Source organism: Neovison vison, chromosome 12, assembly GCF_020171115.1.
Source record: "Neovison vison isolate M4711 chromosome 12, ASM_NN_V1, whole genome shotgun sequence".
NCBI lineage: Eukaryota > Metazoa > Chordata > Mammalia > Carnivora > Mustelidae > Neogale > Neogale vison.
The window spans coordinates 112,557,957-112,582,035 of record NC_058102.1 but is presented as its reverse complement, the minus strand read 5'-3'; the positions used below and the strand labels follow the sequence as shown (position 1 = coordinate 112,582,035).

The following is a 24,079-nucleotide window of genomic DNA, read 5'->3' as shown; positions in this document are numbered from 1 at the left end:
AAAATTGTCCCTGTTTGCAGACGTTATGATTTTGAATATAGAAAATCCTAAAGACGGCACCCCAAAAAATCCCTGTTAGAATTAATAAACAAATTTAGTAGTATCTGAGGATAGGAAAATCAACATACAAAAATTAGTTGTGTTTTCATACTTTAACAACAACCTATCAGAAAGACAAATCAATCTCATTTATAACAGCATTAAAAATAATAAAATATTTAGGCATGAATTTAATTAAGGAGATTAAAGATCTGTAAATGGGAATTAGAAAACACTGATCTGCTTTCAGTTCAGGTCATGATCCCAAGGTATTGGGATTGAGTTCTAGAGTTCTACATCAGACTCCTTGCTCAGCAGGGAGCCTGTTCTTTCTCGGCCTGCCACTGCCCCTGCTTGTGCCTGTTTTCTCTCTCTGATGAATAAATAAACAAAATATCAAAAAAAAAAAAAGAAACAAATGTAAAGACACTCCGTGTTCATGGATTATAAAATTAATTTTGTTAAAATGTTTATATTTCCCAAAGCTACCTATAGATTCATTGTAGTCCTTAACAAAATTCCAATGACATTTTTCACAGAAGTAGAAAAAAAGGAATCCAAAATTTTATATGGAACCACAAGGGTCCCTGAATGGCCAAAGAAATCCTGAGAAAGAACAACAAACCTGGAGGTATTACACTTTCTGATTCTAAACTTTATTACAAAGTTTCAGTAATCAAAACTGCATGGTATTCACATAAAAACAGACATGCAGATCAATCAAACAGAATTGAGAGCCTAGAAATAAACATGGGTATGGAAGGTCTACTAATATTTGACAAGTGAGCCAAGAATACTCAATAGGAAAAGATAGTATCATGAATAAAGAGTTTGGGAAAAGTGGATATTCACATGCACAACAATAAAATTGAACGCTTCTTTCTATACCACTCACAAAAATTCATTTGAAATGGATTAAAGACTTAAATGTAAGACCCAAAACTTTAAAACTACTACTAGAAATACAGGAAAAATTTCCTTGGCATTAGTCTTGGCAATGTGTTGTGTTTTGTTGTTGTTGATTCATCAAACACAAAAAGCACACCAAGAAAGGGGAAGATATCAAGCTAAAATCTACACAGCAGAGCAGAGGGTCGACAGAATGAAATGGCAACCTAGAGAATGTGGAAAAATATTTTCAAACTCTCTGATTAGGGGTTAATATCCAAGGAACTCATTAAATAACCCAATTAAAAATAGGCAAAGAACCTTAATAATCATTTTTACCAAAGCAGACATAGAAATGATGAACAGGTACATGAAAAGATCTCCCATGTCAGTAATTGTCAGGGAAATGCAAATAAAATCATAATGAAATGTTGCCTCATACCACATAGGATTTCTGTTGTCAAGACAAACAACAGATGTTGCTAAGGATATGATAAAAGGGGAACCTGTGTATAGAATTGGTGGAAGTGTAGATTGTTGCAGCCACTATGAAAAACAGTCTGGGTATTTATTAAAAAAAATGGACTGCCTTATGGACCAACAATCCTACTTTGGGTATATATTTGAATGATAAAAATCTATATCTTGAAGAAATATCTTCAGCCGCATGTTTTCTGCAGCATTATTCACAATAACCAAGATATTAAAACAACTTAGATTTCTGTTGACTAAGGAATGGATAAAGAATATGTTTTGGATATATACAATGAATTATTATTCAGACATAGAAAGTGTAGAAAATCCTTTTGCAAAACATAATTGGATATTGAGGGTATTATATTAAGTAAAATAAGTCAAAAGTGAAACAGAAATAATATATGTTTTCACTTTACATGAAATCTAAAGCAGCTGAACTCTTTAAAATGAGAGTAGAATGGTGGTTAGCAGAGGTTGGAAGGTGGAACAAATAGGAGATGTTGATTACAAACTTCCAGTTATACGACTAAGTTTTGGGGAACTAATGCACAGCATGGTGATTAAAATTCACAAACAATTGTTGTTAAGAGAGTAGATCTTAAATGTTATTATCAGGGAAAAAGTATGATTATGTGAGGCATTGGAGGTGTTAACTGACATTATTGTGATAATTATATCATGATATATACATGTATCAAAGCATTATGTTGTATACTTAAACTTACATATGTTATATGTCAATAATATCTCAAGAAAGCTGGAAAAAAGAGGCTTTTTAAAACTGTAAACATTATGTGCTTGGTCTCAATTTTTCCTTTATATAAATTTTTAACATAGCAAATATTTTTAAGAGGTAAAGCACTCATAAAGCAAAAGAAAATAGGCTATATTTTAGAAGAAAAATAGTCAATACTAGTAGACCAACTTATGACTCATATGTTGGGATTATGACTGGAACTTTAAAATAGCTATAAGTATGTTAAAGAATAAAGCAGAAAAGGTTAAGAGATAACAGATGAGAAATTTTAGGAAAGAAATAGATGAAGGATATAATTCTTGAAAGGAATGTAACATAAATATATACAAATGAAATAAAATATCTAAATAGAAGAAAGACTGTATCCACCCTGAAAGATATATATGAGGTATTGATATTTCTGACGATTCATTTTTGTGTAAAAATCTATCAGCCTTGTACTGAGTGAGAATTACTGACCCAGAAGTATGAAATCATAGACAAAGTTAAATGTCGACATTTTGGCCAAAGTCAGTTATCAGGAGCCACATTTTCCATTAAAATGGAGTGGGATTCATGATTTTATAGAAAAATATAATTCTGGGATTACTGTTATTCATCTATCTGTATTTTCTTAGTCTCTATCAACTTCATATGAGCAAATTACCATAACTGATGAATAGGATAAATGCATAAGATCAACATGAAATGGAAAAAAATGGTTATAGGTAAAAAATTAAAAAAATCTGAAGTGTATTATCTTACCAGGATAAGGATTTATTGTTTTCCTTAATCTAGAACTGAAAGACATGATAATAATATGAAAAGCCTAGCTCTGCTTCTTGGAATTTGAGGATGAATTCTTGACTTAATATCTATACACTTCAATTCTCCCATGAAAAATAAACTTAGATAATTAGGTTATAATAAACCAAAGCACTTTTTAGCTCTAAATTCTTTGACTACAGGAATTTAAATAATTAACAATGGAGATCCTGGCAACAGACATCAAAACATTATAGAGTAAGAATCACATCTCAAAACTCTTTGGATATCCACTTGAAAAATCAATGGAGATGATTAAAACTGTCATGATATTAAAATGATTTACAAAATGGAAATGTTTTCCCATCATAAACAGTCCATTGATTTGTTTTTTCTATGGAGTAAATGAAATAAGGAAATAGAAGGTTAAGTTATAGGTAGAAGAATTAAGTGTTTACACTCATAATAAATTTTGAATTCATTACTAAGTGTGTTTGTTCTTGGAAAATCTACCTAAATTAGGTGAACCTCAGCTTATCCAAGTATAGTATAGGAATAATAAGTCAACTCTTATTGGTGTCTTACCTGTTAATCATCTGCCTTTGGATTAGGTCATGGTTCCAGGGCTCGGGAATTGAGTCCCACATCGAGACTGCTCAGCAGATCACTTAAAACAAATAAACAAAAAAAGAAAAAGAATAAAAGTAAGAAAATGAGGAAAGAATTAAGGAAGGAAAAATAGAAGGAAAGGGGACTGTCAAAAAAGAAGAAACATGGCAGGACAAATGTAGGAATAATACTAATTATGACCTTAAGATAAAAAACGTTCCCATATGCTGATACAACTTGCTAGTATTCTTACTTCTTCAATGAAATCTCCGTGTCCACATGGCAAACTCATCTTATTGCTAGTTATATGAATTGGTTATTTCAAAGAAGTTTTGCAATGACATCCACCACCAGCATAAGAATATACACACTGATATTTAAAATGAATTCCATTAAATTTATTTTTATTTAACTGAATTGAATAAAGGATAATGAGAACTGCTTTAATTTTTCAAAAAATACACACATATTTAAATAAGAGACTTATTTTTATCATGTTCATACTTAAGTAAGACAAAATAAATTTCACATTCTACACTAAAAGAAAACAAAAGAAATTCTGGAGAACTTCTGGGGAAAACTGCAGAGTTGGAGGATCCTAAATTTACCTCATCAACTAGATAACACTCTCAGCAGAATAAACACCCAAGAAAAGAACTCAGACTGGCTGAAAAAAAACACAACTTAATGTAACTTTAAGAGGTGACACTTAAGAGTAGGAAGGGCAATGACTTGTTGGAAAGCAAAGGCCCATGGCTCTAACCACTGGAGAAAGGGAGTCATGGATATGAAGAAGAGCCAGAAACATTGAAGTATATCAGGAAGCCTACAAAGGGAAGAGAAATGCCCATAGCATTTGTTTTTGAAAATCAGAGGGGCTGAATTTCATGAGTGCATATAACTAGTAGGACTTAAAGTTGGAACATTAAAATCAGTGGGTCCCCCCTCGCTCGCTTGCACTCCCTGCTCCCCACCCGCCGCCCACCACCCGGCACCCGCAGTCCTCTGTGGGTTCTCTCATTAGGGTGCTGCAGTCTCCTTAGCCACCCGCCCGTCTCCGAGCTTGCGACTCGCGGACAGGCGTCCTCAGCCCAGAGAGACGGGACTGCGAGTCGTCGCCTAAGTGCCTTTCATCTGAGAATTTCAAGGCACTTGTAGAACTTCTGCCGCACAGGCCATGGGTCTTGCAGCACATTTGTAAGCATGGCTGCCATCCAGAAGAAACTGGTGATTATTGGTGATGGAGCCTGTGGCAAGACTTGTTTGCTCATCGTCTTTAGCAAGGACCAGTTCCCAGAGGTGTATGTACCCACAGTGTTTGAGAACTATGTGGCAGATATCGAAGTTGATGGAAAGCAGGTAGAGTTGGCTTTGTGGGATACAGCTGGGCAGGAAGATTATGACTGATTGAGGTCTCTCTCCTATCCCGACACTGATGTTATACTGATGTGTTTCTCCATTGACAGCCCTGATAGTTTAGAAAATATTCCAGAAAAAATGGATCCCGGAAGTCAAGTACTTTTGTCCCAACGTGCGCATCATCCTGGTTGGGAACAAGAAGGATCTTCGGAATGATGATCACACAAGGCGGGAGCTAGCCAAGATGAAGCAGGAGCCGGTGAAACCTGAAGAAGGCAGAGATATGGCAAACAGGATCGGCGCTTTTGGGTACATGGAGTGTTCAGCAAGACCAAAGATGGAGTGAGGGAGGTTTTTGAAATGGCCACGAGAGCTGCTCTGCAAGGCAGAAGTGGGAAGAAAAAGTCTGGGTGCCTTGTCTTGTGAAACCCTGCTGCAAGCACAGCCCTCATGCGGTTAATTTTGAAGTGCTGTTTATTAATCTTAGTGTATGATCACTGGCCTTTTTCATTTATCTATAATTTACCTAAGATTACAAATCAGAAGTCATCTTGCTACCAGTATTTAGGAGCCAATCGTGATTATTAATGATGTCCAACCCACCTGACCACCGGGGTCCTTCTGACAGCGCTCTAACAGCCCTCCTCTGCACTCCCACTTGACACACCAGGCGCTAATTCAAGGAATTTCTTAACTTCTTGCTTCTTTCTAGAAAAAGAAACAGTTGGTAACTTTTGTGAATTAGGCTGTAACTACTTTATAACTAACATGTCCTGCCTGTCATCTGTCAGCTGCAAGGTACTCTAGTGAGTCCCTACTTCAGAGCTTTACTCTTTAACAGATTTTATTGGCATAACTCTGTGATGGGCATCCAGTTTTTTGAAAATGCTCATCCAGAAAGACCCAAGTCTATGCAGCTGTGACAGAGTTACAGTTCTGTGGTTTCCTGTTAGTTACCTTATAGTTACTGTGTAATTAGTGGCACTTAATGTATGTTACCAAAAATAAATATATCTACCCCAGACTAGATGTAGTATTTTTTGTATAATTGGATTTCCTAATACTGATATTTGTCATCCCTGCAGAAAGTGTATTGGTTTTTTAAAAAAGAAAGTGTATTTGAAAATAAAGTCAGATGGAAAATTCATTTTTAAAATTCCCATTTTGTCAGTTTCTCTGATAAAAGATGGCCCATATCACTGTTTTCGGTCCCACATATCCCAGTATCCCCTCCCCAGAGCTGGGCTAAATAAATAGGAATTTAGTTTCATGCCTGAGGCACTTAGACACTTCAGAAAGTGCCATGACTTGTCTCACCTGGACTGCATGGTCTGGCTCTAGTTCACAGTGCTCCTTTTCCTCACTGTATCCAGGTTCCCTCCCAGAGGAGCTGCCCCTTCTGTTGGGTGGCACTCACTTTCTCCTCTCCAGCTGACTAAACTTTTTTTCTGTCCCAGTTAATTTTTCCAACTACTAATATAATAAAGGCAGTTTTCTAAAAAAAAAAAAAAAAAAAAAAAAAAAATCAGTGGGCCCCGCTCCAAGAGCGCCCAGAAGGAAATTTTCTCTGAGCCTCTGCCCTTAAAGAGATAGCACAGTAAAGAGACTGCAGAGATAATTGGTAGCAACAGTTTGAAAGACAGCTGGGGCTTATGGGAGTGTGAGTTTAAATCTCAGAATTACCTGAAGGACTTCTCTGGGAACAAAGGAGATGTTAGGAACCATTCCCCTCTCCTGTCCCTCATCATAAAAACAGCCATTATCAGGAGCCAGTGTGCCACCTGCAATCACTACCTAACTTGCTTTCACAGCACTCAGCCTATCCAGCTAGACCTGCCTCAGTTCTGGTGTTGCAGATCTCTTCCTTCAGAAAACTGGGCAGACCTTGACAACATTGTCTCCTGATCTCCCACGGAGGATGCATGCACCTTATGCATGCAGATAAAACTGCACCCCAAGCCCACTTTCACTGTGAAGAATGGCCAAAGTTGACCTCAGTCTCAGTAGCAGGCACATGTCCCCCATAGAAGAGGACCGGCACCATCAAGTTAAAAGTACATGACCCATGCACTACTTTCAAGAGCAAGAGACATGGTAGACTTTCCTTAACACACAGAAACAGAGAGCTAGGCAAATTGAGAAGACAGAATAATATGTCACAAATGAAAAAAAAAAAAAAAAGGGCAAACCACAGCAAGAGACCTAAGGAAAACGACATTAAGTAACATGCCTCATAGAGAATTTAAAATAATGATCATAAAGATACTGACTGGACTTGAGAATAGAGTGGTGGAAACCAGTGATACTGGTAACACAGAGATAAAAAGGAACCAATTAGAGATGAAGAACACAATAAAGGGAATTAAGATCACCCGTGATGGAATAAATAACAGACTGGAAGAAGCAGAGGAACAAATTAGTGACCTTTAAGACAGAGTAATGGTATATAATCTAGATGAACTAATAAGAGGAAGAAGAATTATACAAAATGATAATAGACTTTGGTAACTCAATGATCCATCAAGAATAATAATATTCACATTGTAAGGATCCCAGAAAGAGAAGAAAAAGAAAAAGGGGACAGAAAATTTATTGAAGAAATAATAACTGAACATTTACATAGTCTGGAGAAGGAAAGAGATATCCAAATCCAAGAGGCACAGAAATCGCCCAAGAAAATCAACATAAGAAGGTCCACACCAATGCACATAGTAGTAAAAATGGGAAAAAATGATAAAGAAAGAAAATTGGAATCAGCATGCAGGAATAAGACAGTTACATATGAGGAAAACCCCAAAAGGGTTTCAGAGGATTTTTCAGCAGCAACTTTGCAAGCCAGAAGAGAGTGGCATTAAAAATTCAAAGTGCTGAAAGAAAAAAATCTACAGCCAAAACTACTCTGTCTAGTAAGGCTGTCTTTCACAATAGAAGGAAAGATTTTCTCAGAAAAAGAAAAACTAAAGGAGTTCATGATCACTAAACAAGTTGTACAAGAATTATTTAAGGGGATTCTTTGAGAAGAAAGGAAAGACCATAAGTAAGATTAAAAAGAGGGAAATACAAAGGCAGTTAAAAAAATACTTCTGGGATGCCTGGGTGTCTCAGTTGGTTAAGCATCTAGTTTTGGCTCAAGTCATGATCTCATGATCCTGGAATCAAGTCACACATTGGGTTTCTTGCTCAGTAGGGAGCCTGCTTCTCCCTCTACCTGCACTCCCCTTACTTGTGTTTGGTTTACCTCTCTCTTTCTTTCTGACAAAGAAATAAAATCTTAAAAAATAAAAAAAAAATAAATATTTCAGTGAGAATCAGACAAGGGATTCACAAAATAAAGAATGTAAAATATGACACCATATATTAAAAAGGTGTGATGGGCAGAAGAGAAGTAAGAATGGGTTTGAGGGGCACCTGAGTGGCTCAGTGGGTTAAAACCTCTGACTTCAGCTCAGGCCATGATCCCAGGGTCCTGGGATCGAATCCCTCATCAGGCTCTCTGCTCAGCGGGGAGTCTTCTTCCTCCTCTCTGCCCTGCCTCTCTGCCTACTTGTGATCTCTGCCTGTCAAATAAATGAATAAGTCTTTAAAAAATTTATAAGTGTAAGAATATTATCATAAGGAACACTGCAAAAAGTTGTGAAGATACTTCAAATAATAGCAATACTACTATGATTGCAAAACCTTTCTAAATAGTTAATTTAAAAATTAAAAAAAATCATTTAAATGTGTGAGTTCTACATTTGTTGAGAACTATCTTCCATTATTGTAAGTCACCCTTCATTTTCAGTGTGGGAGATCTCTGATGTAAATGCAAAACCTAGAGCTTTTTAAAGGGTGATGTTCATGCCACTAATAAACATAAAACAATATGAATGGGCCATAGATTTTCTTAGAAACCACTTAGACTTCACTTAATCTCAATACCATGTCTACCTGCAAGTATGACATACCTTCTCTTACTCTTCCTATTTGCCTGGAGTGAGTCACCTGACGTCTTTTGTTTCTATGGAGTAATACATATTTTTAAGGAGCTGGTCTCCTCACCAACTAAAATCTAAAGTTTTTCTCTTCTTGTATCTTCACATACCAACATATTGTCATGAGTTCGAGTTCACATGGCTTTGATTGTATTATAGAAGGTATTGGACAGGAGTAAGTTGGAAGAAGTAATCTGCATGTAATTCATTCAGTAATGAAAACTTTAGGGAGCCTAACAGAGATGAAGGACAAGAAAAAGGCATTCCCTGTATTACAGGGTTTGTCTCCACTAATTCACCATTACTTTACTTCATTGATGATAAAGAAATAAAATGTTAAAATGTGAGGTGGTTTTTTGTTTGTTTGTTTGTTTGTTTGTTTTTACTTCCCCACTGTTAACCCCAATTCTAAAAAAAAAATGTGTTTTGTTTCGTGGGACACAAACTAGGAAAATTGAGAGTTCCCAACCATTCTCATTAAATATTGCTGCTCCTTTTCTGGCCGTTTCATCGTCATACTTCCCATAATCAATTTTCCATAGACCACAAAGAAAATCAGTGTTTTGTTAAATGTCAGTGTCTTTTTTTCCCCAAAATATAACAATGGAGTCCATGCAAATGATTTATTTTAGTCTCTAATACATGTAATCATTTTCAATACACTAGAGAAGAAAACTTTTCATTCAACACTATTTTGAGTGAGTTGTGAGGAAAGAGATGAGAAGGAATATTTGAAAGAAAGGGTTCATATTCCAATCTATTCTTTTTTTTTATTATTATATGTTCCATTTCATGGTTAAATTGTAATTAGTTTAGATCATTATAAATCAAGTTATATTCTAAAGATAGAAATTATATTGACCTTTCCATTCATCATAATAGACATGTATGTTTATTTTATTTCTTTTAAAGCAGATTTATTTGTCATATTTGCTTTTTAGGGAAAAAATTGAACTTTTTATTAATTTATAGTCATGGAAGATCAATGTGGAATTTTCAATTTCCTTACTACTGAAGTAATTTCTAAATCTCTGATACTGGTGATTCATAATCATTTACTTAATACAAATTGGGAAATATTTTCTCATATATTATAATATTTTGATATTTTAAAATAAAAATGAGTTTATCCCTTTAAAATATTTTACTCATTGTAAAATTCTTAATTTGCTTTATTTTATTTTAATTTCTAGTTCAGGTTTGAGGAATCATCCAATAAGTAACATAATAACTATTTACCTCTGACTAGCTGGCTTCAAATACTACATTACTCATCACAGAAAGTGAATGTAATAACATTTTCTAGATATTATTTTATCACATCACATATTTCATAATCTAACACAATTTCTGCTTTCTGCACCCCAGCTTGTTGGAATAAATGTCACCAAGTGTCAGGATAAAAGTTCATTTTAAAATGTTACTGATTGCAACATACAGTGAATTACAGTTAGAGGAAGTGGAGGAACAATGCTTTGTGAAGAGTACTTGGAAGTAAAATTGGGTGAAACCCTATGATTTTGCACAGGTGTTCTGCTAGCTCGTAAGAAAGAGAAAGGACCAGACCTGAAATAAGTATCTTGATCCTACAAGAAACTATTCACTGGAAACTGTATACTGAAACATTATTAAATATCTAATCTGTGCTGGGCAATGTTCTTGGCACTGGCAATTAAGTGGGTGGTTCAGTGGGTTGGGCCGCTGCCTTCGGCTCAGGTCATGATCTCAGGGTCCTGGGATCGAGTCCCGCATCGGGCTCTCTGCTCAGCAGGGGGCCTGCTTCCTCCTCTCTCTCTCTGCCTGCCTCTCTGCCTACTTGTGATCTCTCTCTGTCAAATAAATAAACAAAATCTAAAAAAAAAAAGAAATGAAAACAAATAATCTCTAAGAAACACAAAAAGAGTAAGAAACAAAAGCCAAGAGAGAAGAAATTAGCAAAGACAAGGGAGTGGTCATCTCTATGAGTAATGTGGAAACATCGAGTGGGATAAGAATCAAGAATTGAATGTGGGATCTGAAAATAGGAAGCAGTTTTAGTACAGTAGTCAGAAGGGAACTTAGAAAAATATATGGGAAACCCCTAAAAATAAAAACACAAAACATACCAATAGAAAAATTAACAACAGTATAAATAGGCAAGTTTACAGATGAAACCCAAAATACCCATTTTAAAATGAAACCAGATTCAACCTCAGCAACTAAGGGCTTTCAGATGAAAATAATGAAATACCACATGTATGTAGTAGTTGAGGGGATTTGTGTCTGACAACTGATGCTGGGAAGACATGGAGAGATAAAAATTCTCCTAACTGTACTAGCAGAAGCATAAATTGTTATAATCTGAAAACAAATTTAACACTGCCTGGAAATGTTCAAAATGTGTCTCGTCCCAAAGACCCAGCAATTTCTCTGCTAGTTATAATCCCTACAGAAATTCTTGCACAAATACACCTGTACACATGCATAAAGATATTCACCAAAACATTGTAATGACACACATAGGGCAACAGTCTCTGGGATATACACACACTGTCACTGCCAAATCCTGCTCCCAAACTCAATAAGGCAGACACCAGCAATTTGGCAAATTTTTATGTTTTAGATTGATTTATTTACAATGGAGATTTTTGCCTTACATGGGAGTGTGGCTATGTCTTTTTGGTTTTCAACTTCTATATTTTATTCATTGTTGCTTTTTTTTTTTGGCTAATCGAATTTATCTATTTAGTTTTATTTTATTTTATTTTATTTTTTAAGTGTTCCAAGATTCATTATTTATGCACCACACCCAGTTCTCCAATACATGCCCTCCTTCATACCCACCACCAGGCTCGCCAAGCCCCCAAACTCCCTTCCAAAACCCTGTTTGTTTCTCAGGGTTCCACAGTCTCTCATGCTTCATCTCCCCCTCTAATTTACCCCAATTCACTTTTACTTTCCTTCTCTCATGGCCTCCATGTTATTCCTTATGCTCCACAAGTAAGTGAAACCATATGATCATTGACTTTCTCTGCTAGACTTATTTCACTCAGAATTATCTCCTTCAGTCCCATCCATGTTGATACAAAAGGTGGGTATTCATCCTTTATGATGGAGATGTAATATTCCATTGTGTGTGTGTATGTGTATGGTATATATATATACCATATATATATATATATATATGGTATGGTATATATGGTATGTATATATATATATATGTATGGTATATATGGTATATATATATGGTATATAAGAAGATATGGTATATATATATATATGGTATATATATATATATCTTCTTTATCCATTCATATCTTGAAGGGCATCTTGGCTCTTTCCATAGTTTGGCTATTGTGACATTACTGCTGTGAATATTGGGGTACATAGGGTCCTTCTTTTCACTGCATCTGAATCTTTGAAATAAATATTTATTAGTTCAATTCAATTAGTTCAAAAGCCATCATAGGATGGCTTTATTTTTAATTTTTTGAGGAATCTCCACACTGTTTTCCAAAGTTATTGCACTAACTTGCATTCCTACCACCAGTGTAAGAGGATTCCCATTTATCCACATCCTCTCCAGTACATGTTGTTTACCGTCCTGTTAATTTTGGCCATTCTAACTTGTGTAACATGCTATCTTATTTAATGTGGTTTTGATTTCAATCTCACTGATGGCTAATGATAACAAACATTTTTTCATGTGTCTCATAGACATTTGAATGTGTTCTTTGGAGAAGTGTCTGTTCATGTATTCTGACCATTTGTTGACTTGATTGTTTTTTGGGTGTTGAGTTTGAGAAGTTCTTTATAGAACTTGGATATAAGCCCTTTGTAGTGTCATTTGTGAATATCTTCTCAGATTCCATGGGTTTCCTCTTTATTTTGTTGAATGTTTTCTTAGCTGTGCAGAAGCTTTTGATCTTGATGAAGTCCCAGAAGTTCATTTCTGCTTTTGTAACCCTTGCCTTTGGAGACATGTTTTGAAAGACGTTGCTGTGGCCAATATCAACGAGGTTACTATGTTCTCCTCTATGATTTTTTTTTTAAAGATTTTATTTATTTATTTGACAGAGAGAGAGAGAGATCACAAGTAGGCAGAGGCAGGCAGAGAGACGGGGGGAAGCAGGCTCCCCGCTGAGCAGAGAGCCCGATGTGGGGCTCAATCCCAGGACCTGAGATCATGACCTGAGCCGAAGGCAGCAGCTTAACCCACTGAGCCACCCAGGCGCCCCTCCTCTATGATTTTGATAGATTCCTGCCTCACCTTGATGTATTTTATCTACTTCAAGTTTATCTTTGTGTATGGTGTAAAAGAATGGTCTAGTTTCATTCTTCTACACATAGCTGTCCAATTTTCCCAGCACAGTTTATTGAAGAGACTGTCTCTTTTCCACTGGATATTTTTTCATGCTTTGTTGAAGACTATTTGACCATAGGGTTAAGGGTCCATATCTGGACTATCTGCTCTGTTCCATTAGTCTATACATCTATTTCTGTGCCAATACCATGCTGTCTTGGTGATCACAGCTTTGTAATGCATCTTGATATCAGGCAATATGATCCCCCAGCTTTGTTTTCCTTTTTCAACATTTCCTTGGTGATTTTTCTGGTTCCAGAAAAATTTTAGGGTGATTTGTTCCAGCACTTCGAAAAATGCTGTTCATATTTTGATCATGTGGCATTGAAAGTATAGATTGTTCTGGGCAGCACACACATTTTTTTTTAATTTTTAATTTTTTTTTATTTTTTATAAACATAGAATATATTTTTATCCCCAGGGGTACAGGTTTGTGAATCGCCAGGTTTACACACTTCACAGCACTCACCAAAGCACATACCACCCCCAATTTTTTAATTTTTTTAAAAAAATTTTAAATTTATTTTCAGCATAACAGTATTCATTGTTTTTGCCCCACACCCAGTGCTCCATGCAATCCGTGCCCTCTCCAATACCCATCACGTGGTTCCCCCAACCTCCCACTCCCCACCCCTTCAAAGCCCTCAGATTGTTTTTCAGAGTCCATAGTCTCTCATGGTTCACCTCCCCTTCCAATTTCCCTCAACTCCCTTCTCCTCTCTAATTCCCCTTGTCCTCCATGCTATTTGTTATGCTCCACAAATAAGTGAAACCATATGATAATTGACTCTCTCTGCTTGACTTATTTCACTCAGCATAATCTCTTCCAGTCCTGTCCATGTTGCTACAAAAGTTGGGTATTCATCCTTTCTGATGGAGGCATAATACTCCATAGTGTATATGGACCACATCTTCCTTATCCATTCGTCCATTCAGCACACACATTTTAACAATATTTATTCTTCCAATCCACAAGCATGGAATATTTTTCCATCATTTTGTGTTTTCTTCAGTTTCTTTTATAAGTGTTCTATGGTTTCTAGAGTATAGAGACTTTATCTCTGTGGTCAGGTTTATTCCAAGGTATTTTATGGTTTTTGGTGCTGTTGCAAATGAAATGTATTCTCTAATTTCTCTTTCTACAGTTTCATTGTCACTGTATAAGAAAGCAAATGATTTAAGTGTATCAGTATTGTATGCTGCCACATTACTGAATTACTGTATGAGTTCTAGTAGTTTGCGATGGAGTCTTTTGGGTTTTCCATATAAAGTATTATGTCGTTGTCAGAGAGAAAGAGTTTGACATCTTCTTTGCCAATTTGAATACCTTTCATTTCTTTATGTTGTTTGATTGCTCTTGCTAGGACTTCTAGTACTATGTTGAACAACAGTGGTGAGAGGGGGCATCCTTCTTATGTTCCTGATCTCAAAGAGAAGACTGCTTTTGCCCACTGAGAATGACATTTGCTCTGGGTTGTTCATAGATAGATTTTATGAACTTGAAGAATGTTCCCTCTATCCCTACATTTTGAAGCATTTTAATCAGGAATGGATGCTATATCTTGTCAAATGCTTTTTCTGCATCAATTGAAAAGACTATGTGGTTCTTCTTTCTTCTCTTACTGATGTGTTCTATCACATTGATTGACCTGCAAATGTCAAACTACCATTGCATTCCAGGGATAAATCCACCTGGTCCTGATGGGATAGTCTTTTTAAGGTACTGTTGGATCCTGTTAGCTTGGATCTCTTTGAGAATATTGGCATCTATATTCATCAGGAATACTGGTCTGAAATTCTCCTTTTTGAGGGTGTCTTTGCCTGGTGTGGGGATCAGGGTAATGCTGTCTTCATAGAGTCTAGAAGTTTTCCTTCTCTTTCTATTTTTTGAAAGAGCTTCAGGAAAATAGATATTATTTCTTCCTTGAATGTTTGGTAAAATTTCCCCGAGAATCCGTCAGGACCTGGGCTCTTGCTTTTTGGGAGGTTCACTGCTTCAATCTCGTTACTAGACATTGGTCTATTCAGGTGGTCAATTTTTTCCTGTTTTAGTCTTGGAAGTTTCCAGGTTTCCAGGAATGTATCCATTTCTTCTAGATTGCTTAATTTATCAGCATATAGCTGTTGGTAAAAAATTCTAATGATCGTTTCTATTTCCTTGATGTTAATCATGATCTCTCTGTTTCCATTCATAATTTTATTAATTTGGGTCCTCTCTCTTTTCTTTTGGATTAGTTTGGCCAGTGGCTCATTGGAGTTATTGATTCTTTCAAAGAACTGGCTTCGAGTTTCACTGATGTGTTCCCCTGTGTCTAGTTTCTAACTCAATGATCTCTGCTCTAACCTTGATTATTTCCTTTATTGTGCATTTGTTGACTTAATTTGTTGTTGACTGTCCAGTTCTTTAAGGTGTAAAGAGAGCTGGTGCAATCTGGATTTTCCAATTTTTTTGAGTGAGGTTTGGGTAGCTATGTATTTCACCCTTAGGACTGTCTTTGCCATACCGCAGAGGTTTTGGAGCAATGTGTCTTCATTCTCATTGGTTTCGATGAATTGCTTAAGTTCTTCTCTGATTTCCTGGCTGATCCAAACATTCTTGAGCAGGATGGTCTTCAGCTTCCAAGTATTTGAATTCCTTCCAAACTTTTTATTGTGGTTGAGTTCCAGTTTCAGAGCAAATTCTCAAAGTCTGAGAATATGCAAGGAATAATCTCAATCTTCTGGTATCAGTAGAGGGTTGATTTGTTACCCACTATGTGGTCTATTCTTGAGAAAGTTCCATGAGTGCTCGAGAACAATGAGTATTCTGTTGTTTTAGGGTGGAATGTTCTGTATATATCTATGAGGTCCATGTGGTCCAATGTGCCATTCAAAGCTCTTGTTTCTTTATTGATTTTCTGCTGTTTTTTGCTGAGAGTAGCATGTTAAGATCCCCTACAATTAATGTGTTCATATCAATATGACTCTTTATTTTGGTTAACAGTTGGCTTATGTCATTGTCTACTTCCATATTGGGAGCATAAATATTTACAATTGTTAAATCTTCTTGGTAGATAGACCCTTTCAGGATGATATAGTGTCCTTCTTTATCTCTGACTACATTCTTTAGCTTAAAATCTAATTTATCTGATATGAGATTCACAACCCCAGAATTCTTTTGAAGTCCATTGGTGTGAAAGATGGTTTTCCATCATTCATGGAATTCATTTTCCATCTTTCATGGAATTCATTTTCCATCTGGATGTACCTATTAATTCAAAGGCGCTTCTTGTAGACAGCATATGGACGGGTCCTGTTGTTTTATCCTGTCTGCAGCCCTCTGACATTTTATGGGGGCATTTAGGGCATTCCCAATGATTATTGAAAAATAAGTTTTATTTGCAGCATTTTGCCTGAGAAGTCCTTGTTTCTATACCTTGTCTCTCTAAATTTCTGTTCTGTGTCACTCTTGAGTTCTTTCTTTTTTATATAGAACTCCCCCTAATATTTTTTGTAGTGCCAGCTTGGTGGTCACATACTCCTAAACCTTGCCAGTCTTAGATGCTCTTTATCTCTTCATCCATTTTGAATGTCAGCTTTGCTGGATAAAGTATTGTTGGATGCACATTCTTCTCATTTAGTGCCCTGAATATGTCTTGCCAGCCCTTTCTGACTTGCCAGGTTTCTGTGGATAGTCTGATGTTATTCTGATGGATCTTCCTCTGTGCATAAGGAATCTCTTCCCCTTAGCTACCCTTATGGCCTCTTGTCTAAAATTATGATTTGTGAATTTCACAAGTGTCTAGAGGTCTTTACAGTCTCATTGATCTTGGGGGGTGTTTTTTCTGTCTCTAGGAATGAACACTTGTTCCATTCTCCAGACTAGGTTAATTTTCATCCAGAATTTTTTCCAGTATATCATCTAGTCTTCTCTCTTTATCCTTTTAGGGATCACAATAATTCTGATGCTGAAATGTTTCATGGTGTCATTTATTTCCCTAATTTTGTTTTTATGGCTTCTAAGCTGTTTGTTCCAGGCCTCCTCCTGATCCTTCTTTTCTATCAGTTTGTCTTATAAATCACTAATTCTGTCTTTTGCCTCAGTTACCCTGTTAGAGTTTTTAAATTAGATTGTATCTCATTGATAGCACTGGCTCTCACTGATAGCATTTTTTAGTATTGCCAGATCTAGCCCTCACTTCTGCCTTTAGAGTTGCTATGTTGCCACTAATTGTATTCTACAATCTAGCCATTACCTGGATAACTGATGGCCTGAATTCCCTTTCTGACATACTGTTTATGTCTATATTCAATAGCTCTGTGGCAGAGGGCACAGTCTCTGAGTTTTTCCTCTGTTGGGTGTTCCTCTTCCTAATCATTTTGGTGAGAGTTGGTTGAGGGGATGTATAACTGAATATATCAACCACAATCCAGGCTTGGTGCACCCTGCAAAGTTTCAGAGCAACCAGAAGTCACCACAAAAAGAAAGAGAAAAGAAAGAAAGAGAAAAAAAGAGAGAAAAAAAAAACCCAGCCAAAATGAGCCCCAATAGTAAGAATTATAAGGTATATAAATAAAAATGAACAAACAAAAAGAACAACAAAAGTAAAAGACAAGGAAAAAAAAAGAAAAAAGAAAAACCCAGCCAAAATGAATCTCAAGAATAATATTTATGTAGTACAAAGCCAAAAAAAAGTTGTATCTATGAAATATACAGGCTTTGGGACAATACTGGGAGCTTAACATATTGTTTTCCCCTAATGCTGGGGTTTTACATTATTATGGGGAACCTGTGGTGGTTGTACTCTTGTTCTTTTGGCTTGTCTTCTGGGGGAGGGGCCTCCTGCATTGCTTTTCAATCAGTCCTGGTTGGGACTGCCCCCTATCGAGGGGTTTATCTCTGTTGAAACTGGTTTTTCAGGCTTTTGTTCTCTGGAAGTTTTTGTTCTTTGGTGGCTTTTTGAGACTTTTTGGAGGTTTAGTGGGAAGCAAACTATCTTTACCCAGGCCTCTGCTTCAGAGAGAAGCCTCAGTCTATTCCCCTCTGGGTGGTCCAGAACACACAGACTCCCCTTCTGCAAACTCCATTGAACACTGCAACACCCTAGAGGCGGTGTGCACCTCTAGCTACCGTCTCAGTGGCAACCTGAGGCTCCTGCTTATCTCTGCACCCTTGTGCCACTAAAACCATAAGTGATATTGGTCAGGTGAGCCCGAACCTGGGTGGCTGCCATTCTTGGGAAAGCCATCTGGGGTCCACCCACGCCCACATCCAGTACACTTGCCCCCAGCTGAGGTCGTGGAAGCCTGCTGGCCAAAGGACCCCACACTAACACTGTGCCAGTTTCTCTCAGGCACAGGCTGGATGCACTCAGACCCTACAGCCATGCTGGTCACAGAAGGCTGAGGGCCCAGAGACCACAGGCCACTCCCCACACCAGGCTTTTTCAGGTGTGGATGGGAGTGTACACAGCCATGAGATGATGCAAGAAGTGCAAAGCCATGGACTCAGGGAACACGGACTGGACTCCCTGATGTGCTCTTTCTGGCATGGGTGGTCACTGGCGGTAACCATCCTGGGACTTTGGGCTTAGGCCTGTGCCCATGACTCCCTAATTCCACCAGTTGCACCATAGGTCTTTTGTTCTTTTAACCAGTCTCCAAGTTAATACTGGTCCCCAATCACAGGGCACTTTTGTATTGAGGTATTACTTCCCAATGGGTCAATTCTGGTGGCTCCCTTCCCCTTCTGTTTATCCTCCAATTTCAGTCTAAGCATTCCCACTCCATGTTACCTCTCCACTGATGTCTTCCGTCCCTGTAGAGATCCAGAAGTGTATAATCTCACATCTCAAGCTGATATCATGGGTGTTCTGGTAGATATTTAGCTCACTTTAGGGGACCAGTTGAAACAGAGACTTCTACTTCTCCACCATCTTACCCCTCCTCGGCCCATTGTTGCTATTTTTTATCTTTACCAAAGATACTCTACCAAAGTACCAAAACTATATTTTAAATATATAGATTCACTCTAAAATTGGGTAAATGTCTCTGTGGACTAAAAATTGAATACAAAAATACAGTAGAAGGGGAGGTTGAAGATGCAGATTCACTGTTATGCAGGTCCAGAAATAGGAAGATATGGCCTGAAATTCAGTTTTTGTGGGAATAAGTGATCGGGTGTGCCTCACATATCTTGTGAGTTCAAAACTTGGCTCACTGTGAAACTGGAGATCAAGGAAAATCATTCCAACGACAAATAGGGTTTAAAAGTTTTGCTGAGGCTGGGGCTAGCAAAGATCTTGTCTCTAGTGTGGTGAAATAAAAAAGAAATATACACGCATACATGCACACACATGCATATACACATGTACGGTCAGAATCAAGTCTAATGTGACATGACTCTGTTCAGAGACTCAGAAGTGAAGAAAAGAATATCACCTTTGGGATATCTCTAACCCTTTACTGGGCTGAAATGTAGAGTTTATAATGGGCACAAACTGGGACGCCTGGGTGGCGCAGTTGGTTGGACGACTGCCTCCGGCTCAGGGTGTGATCCTGGAGTCCCTGGATCGAGTCCCACATCAGGCTCCCAGCTCCATGGGGAGTCTGCTTCACTCTCTGACCTTCTCCTCGCTCATTCTCTCTCTCACTGTCTCTCTCTCTCAAATAAATAAATTTAAAAAAAATCTTTAAAAAAATGTTTAAAAAATAATGGGCACAAACTGATGGTTTTAAATTAAAATGGGCATTATTATAATTTTATTTTTCTCTGAGTGACCTAGTCAGCTTGGGCTGCCATAATAGAGTATGATAAGCTGAGTGGCTTAAATGACAGAAATTTATGTCTCACAGTTTGGAAGCTGGGAGTCTCTGTCTTCATGCCTTGTAAATAGTGGCTTTTTTACTGTGTCATCTCACAGGGGAGACAAAGAGCAGATTTTCTGGTGTCTCTTTACAAACACACTGATCCCATCAGACCAGGGCCCTACTATTAGTACCTTGTATAATCTAATCACGTCCCAAAGGCCCTATCTCCAAATATCATTACATTGGGTGATAGGATATCAATATATGGTTTTATTGGAGGGACACAAATATTCAGTCCATAATGCTTGTTATGCTGATTTGATTTGATATCCCAATTCTACAAAACAGTGTGAAGTTAATTCCAATCAAAGTTAATTTCAATCAATTTTAAGTAATCTCTGCCTTCTTATGGTATGTATCCCTTCATTCTCTATGCTGGGTCTAATTTCCAAGGACTTTCATAGTCCCAGAGCATTAGAGAAGTGAAGATCTCTCTCTCTTTCTCTCTCTCTCTCTTCTCCTCCCTCCCTTCGATCTCCATTCTGCTCAATAACACCTAAACTCCTTTTTACTATACATCATAATATGGTTATACCCCATTCAATTTTAGATACAGAGAACCGTGCACTCCCCCAAGGCTTTCTACCTGGACACTGCCTGTAGTTATCTCTGCACTACCACCACTCTCAATATGTTTTGGGCTTCTTCAAATTCTATAAAGTTTGCCTCCACCCAGAGCCCATTCAGGGAATCAGATTATTTATCTCTTAGATTTTCTTGAAGCAGCTGTATAGTTTATAGAGGCTCAGCATAAAATGAAAATTCAGAGTCCTGTTTTTTAAAATTACTAGAAATTTCAAGACAGGAATAGCAAATCATTAAAATAAGTGTAGAGTACTTCTGAGAGCATGACCTTGTGCTATTTCATGCCTGTGAAGACAATCTTGATGTTTCTGTTGTTTCACTATACTCTCAATAATCCTACACACATGTACACACACACACACACACCGCTCAAGTGTGATTCAACTTTGAGAAAGAGAACATGACGCAAGCTCAGGAAATTACTAGTGATGTGGGAAACAAACGCAGGAAAAAATTATTAAATTTTCTTATATTCTAAAGTCCACTGACAAGTCCTTGAAACAGGCAGAGTGGCATTCCTTTTGGCACTCAACAGACACCATATTAAAACTTTGCTAAGGGCAAGAGACAATCCTAGCCCACCCCCCCCACCACCCTAATCCTTTAAGTCTACTTTAACATATAAAAATTCCTTTGTAAGCTTCCTTTTTCTCTAAAACCCCAAGACACATGTTGGTAATCATCTCCAAGTATATGGACTACTGATATGCACCTGAAGGATTTCAAGACTATGGTTTTATTAGACAGTAATATATGACCTTTTCCCCAATAATGGGTAGTTCCCTCAAGGTCCTGGAAACCTTGCTTCCAACATTCCTTAGAGACTTATACTATCTCTAATCCCCTCTCACCTTGAGAGTATATAATGGGCCACTCCCCATTACCCTGATGCAGCTTTTTCTGCCCATGGATCCTGTCCCTGTGCTTTAATAAAAATCATCTTTTTGCACTAACACCTCAAGAATTCTTTGCTGGTTAATGGCTTTGAATTCTAATATCTCTCTACACCACTAGTAGTTAAATTACTCTTTCCCTCTCATTCCTGTATGTTGTCTCCTCAAATTAGGGACTCAATAGAGGAGGAGGATTTTACAGCAATTACAGGGAAGTTGGAAGACCTGTAATACTCTTCCAAAGTTTTTTTTTCTGTTAAGTGTCTCCCCAGCTATTTTAAATTAAGAGTTGAGATATTTTAAATTTATTTTTCCCTCTTTATTTTGTTATTACTTCCCTGGATTAGAAGTTTGAAAAGTGTTAGAGAATAAAGTCATGGAAGGCAAGCCACTACTGAAAGGAGTGCTTCAATTAATAACTCAAAATATATTTTGTTATATTTTCAAAACTATGAGGGAAGGTGGCATGAGATAAAAAGAAGGGGAAGGAAAATCTAGCAGATTTCCCATCTTTGCTTCAACATGTAAAGAGTGTGGCAGTCCTCCCTCTCGTTTATAAAACAGAAAAAAGAAAGTTAAACAAACTGAATATAAACAACTATTCTTGGACCCATGAGAAAAATAAGGCACAAGACACACTGCCACATTGAAATATGAAGAGATAGGAGGATCCCAAAAGTCAAAGCTGAGATCTACTTACCTAGAGCAGAAGCTATTGTAGCCATTGGTAGAACTTTTTGAAAGGTCATTTTTAAAAATTGTTGGAGATTGTGTGGATTAGTTGGAGAGTAGAAAACTCTTGAAGTTAAAGTTTTTTTTTTCAATTTATTTATTTTTAGAAAAGCAGTATTCACTATTTTTTCACCACACCCAGTGCTCCATGCAATCCGTGTCCTCTATAATACCCACCACCTGGTACCCCAACCTCCCACCCCCCCGCCACTTCAAACCCCTCAGATTGTTTTTCAGAGTCCATAGTCTATCATGGTTCACCTCCCTATCTAATTTACCCCAACTCCCTTCTCCTCTCTAACACCCCTTGTCCTCCATGCTATTTGTTATGCTCCACAAATAAGTGAAACCGAATGATAATTGACTCTCTCTGCTTGACTGATTTCACTCAGCATAATCTCTTCCAGTCCTGTCCATGTTGCTACAAAAGTTGGGTATTCATCCTTTCTGATGGAGGCATAATACTCCATAGTGTATATGGACCACATCTTCCTTATCCATTCGTCCGTTGAAGGGCATCTTGGTTCTTTCCATAGTTTGGCGACCATGGCCCTTGCTGCTATAAACATTGGGGTACAGATGGCCCTTCTTTTCACGACATCTGTATCTTTGGGGTAAATACCCAGGAGTGCAATTGCAGGGTCATAGGGAAGCTCTATTTTTAATTTCTTGAGGAATCTCCACACAGTTCTCCAAAGAGGCTGCACCAACTTGCATTCCCACCAACAGTGGAAGAGGGTTCCCCTTTCTCCACATCCTCTCCAATACAAACAGCATGTGTTGAAGTTACAGTTTTAACTGAGTCCCCACATTTACTCCCAAGCTCCTCTTGAGAAGCCAGGAAATACTTCCTCTTGACCCTGACAGAAGAGAGGAAAGAGTAATCCTTGTGAAGTGCACCAGACTTCTCCATTACAAAAGCTTATCCTTTAAAGAAAAGCACCTTGCTAGAGCTTCATTCCATTTGAGGAAAAGGAATTCTTTCTATCCCAGTTCCCTCCAGCTATCCTAAAAACAAACCAAAAACAAAACAAAACAAAACAAAAGCAGCCAACAAACAAAAATGGGGATTCAGCTTCTGTGAAGATGCAATAGACATGTTTTCCCATATTATTCCTGCTAAATATATCTATCAACTCTGGAAGGTGCATATAAAACAAATGTAAGGAGACTCTAAATATGAAGAAAAGAAGGCTAGTCAGCTAGGGAACTCAAGACACAGGGAATGACACAGTGGTGAGTTCCTAGGTTTGCTTTTTTCCTCATAAAATCAAGACTTGGACATGAAAGAGCTAGTCATATGGAAATGCCAAGAGGGACAACAACCAAAGCTCCAATGGAAGCCTACTCTTAGCCAGAGGACCACAAAAGGGACAACATAATATGACAGGAAACCTTCAGATAATACTTCTTTATTCTCTGCAAACACTATAAAAACAAACAAACAAACAAGAAAAAAAAAAAAAACCACATCCGGTCCCAACCCTAACCAAAAAAAGGCAAGTGGAGAGTCTAGATTTTCAACTTTATTGAGTTGTGATGAGGTGCTCCAACATCCTTGACTTTGTAATATCAGAAAAGACCAAGTAGTGAGCCATGACATTCTTCCCCACCTGTTGGTAACAATCCCTCCTACCTCATGATGTTTATGGAGACAACATAAGAAGCCTACACTTCTACCTCACCCAGCAGTGACAAGGCATTCTTTACCCTCTGTCATATATTGGTGTACAGAGTGGACCATAGGAGATTCGGGACACTTTCTATTGTCAAGTGGTACTGAAGCCAAACCCTCTGTCATGTGAATGGGGACAATATGGGAAGCTAAAAC

At 37.5% G+C, this 24,079-nt stretch overlaps 1 pseudogene; it reads left to right on the top strand.

Annotated features, from left to right (window-relative positions):
• Window positions 1–4,553: 4,553 nt before the first annotated feature.
• On the top strand, window positions 4,554–5,494 carry LOC122891138 (annotated as a pseudogene).
• Window positions 5,495–24,079: the final 18,585 nt, after the last annotated feature.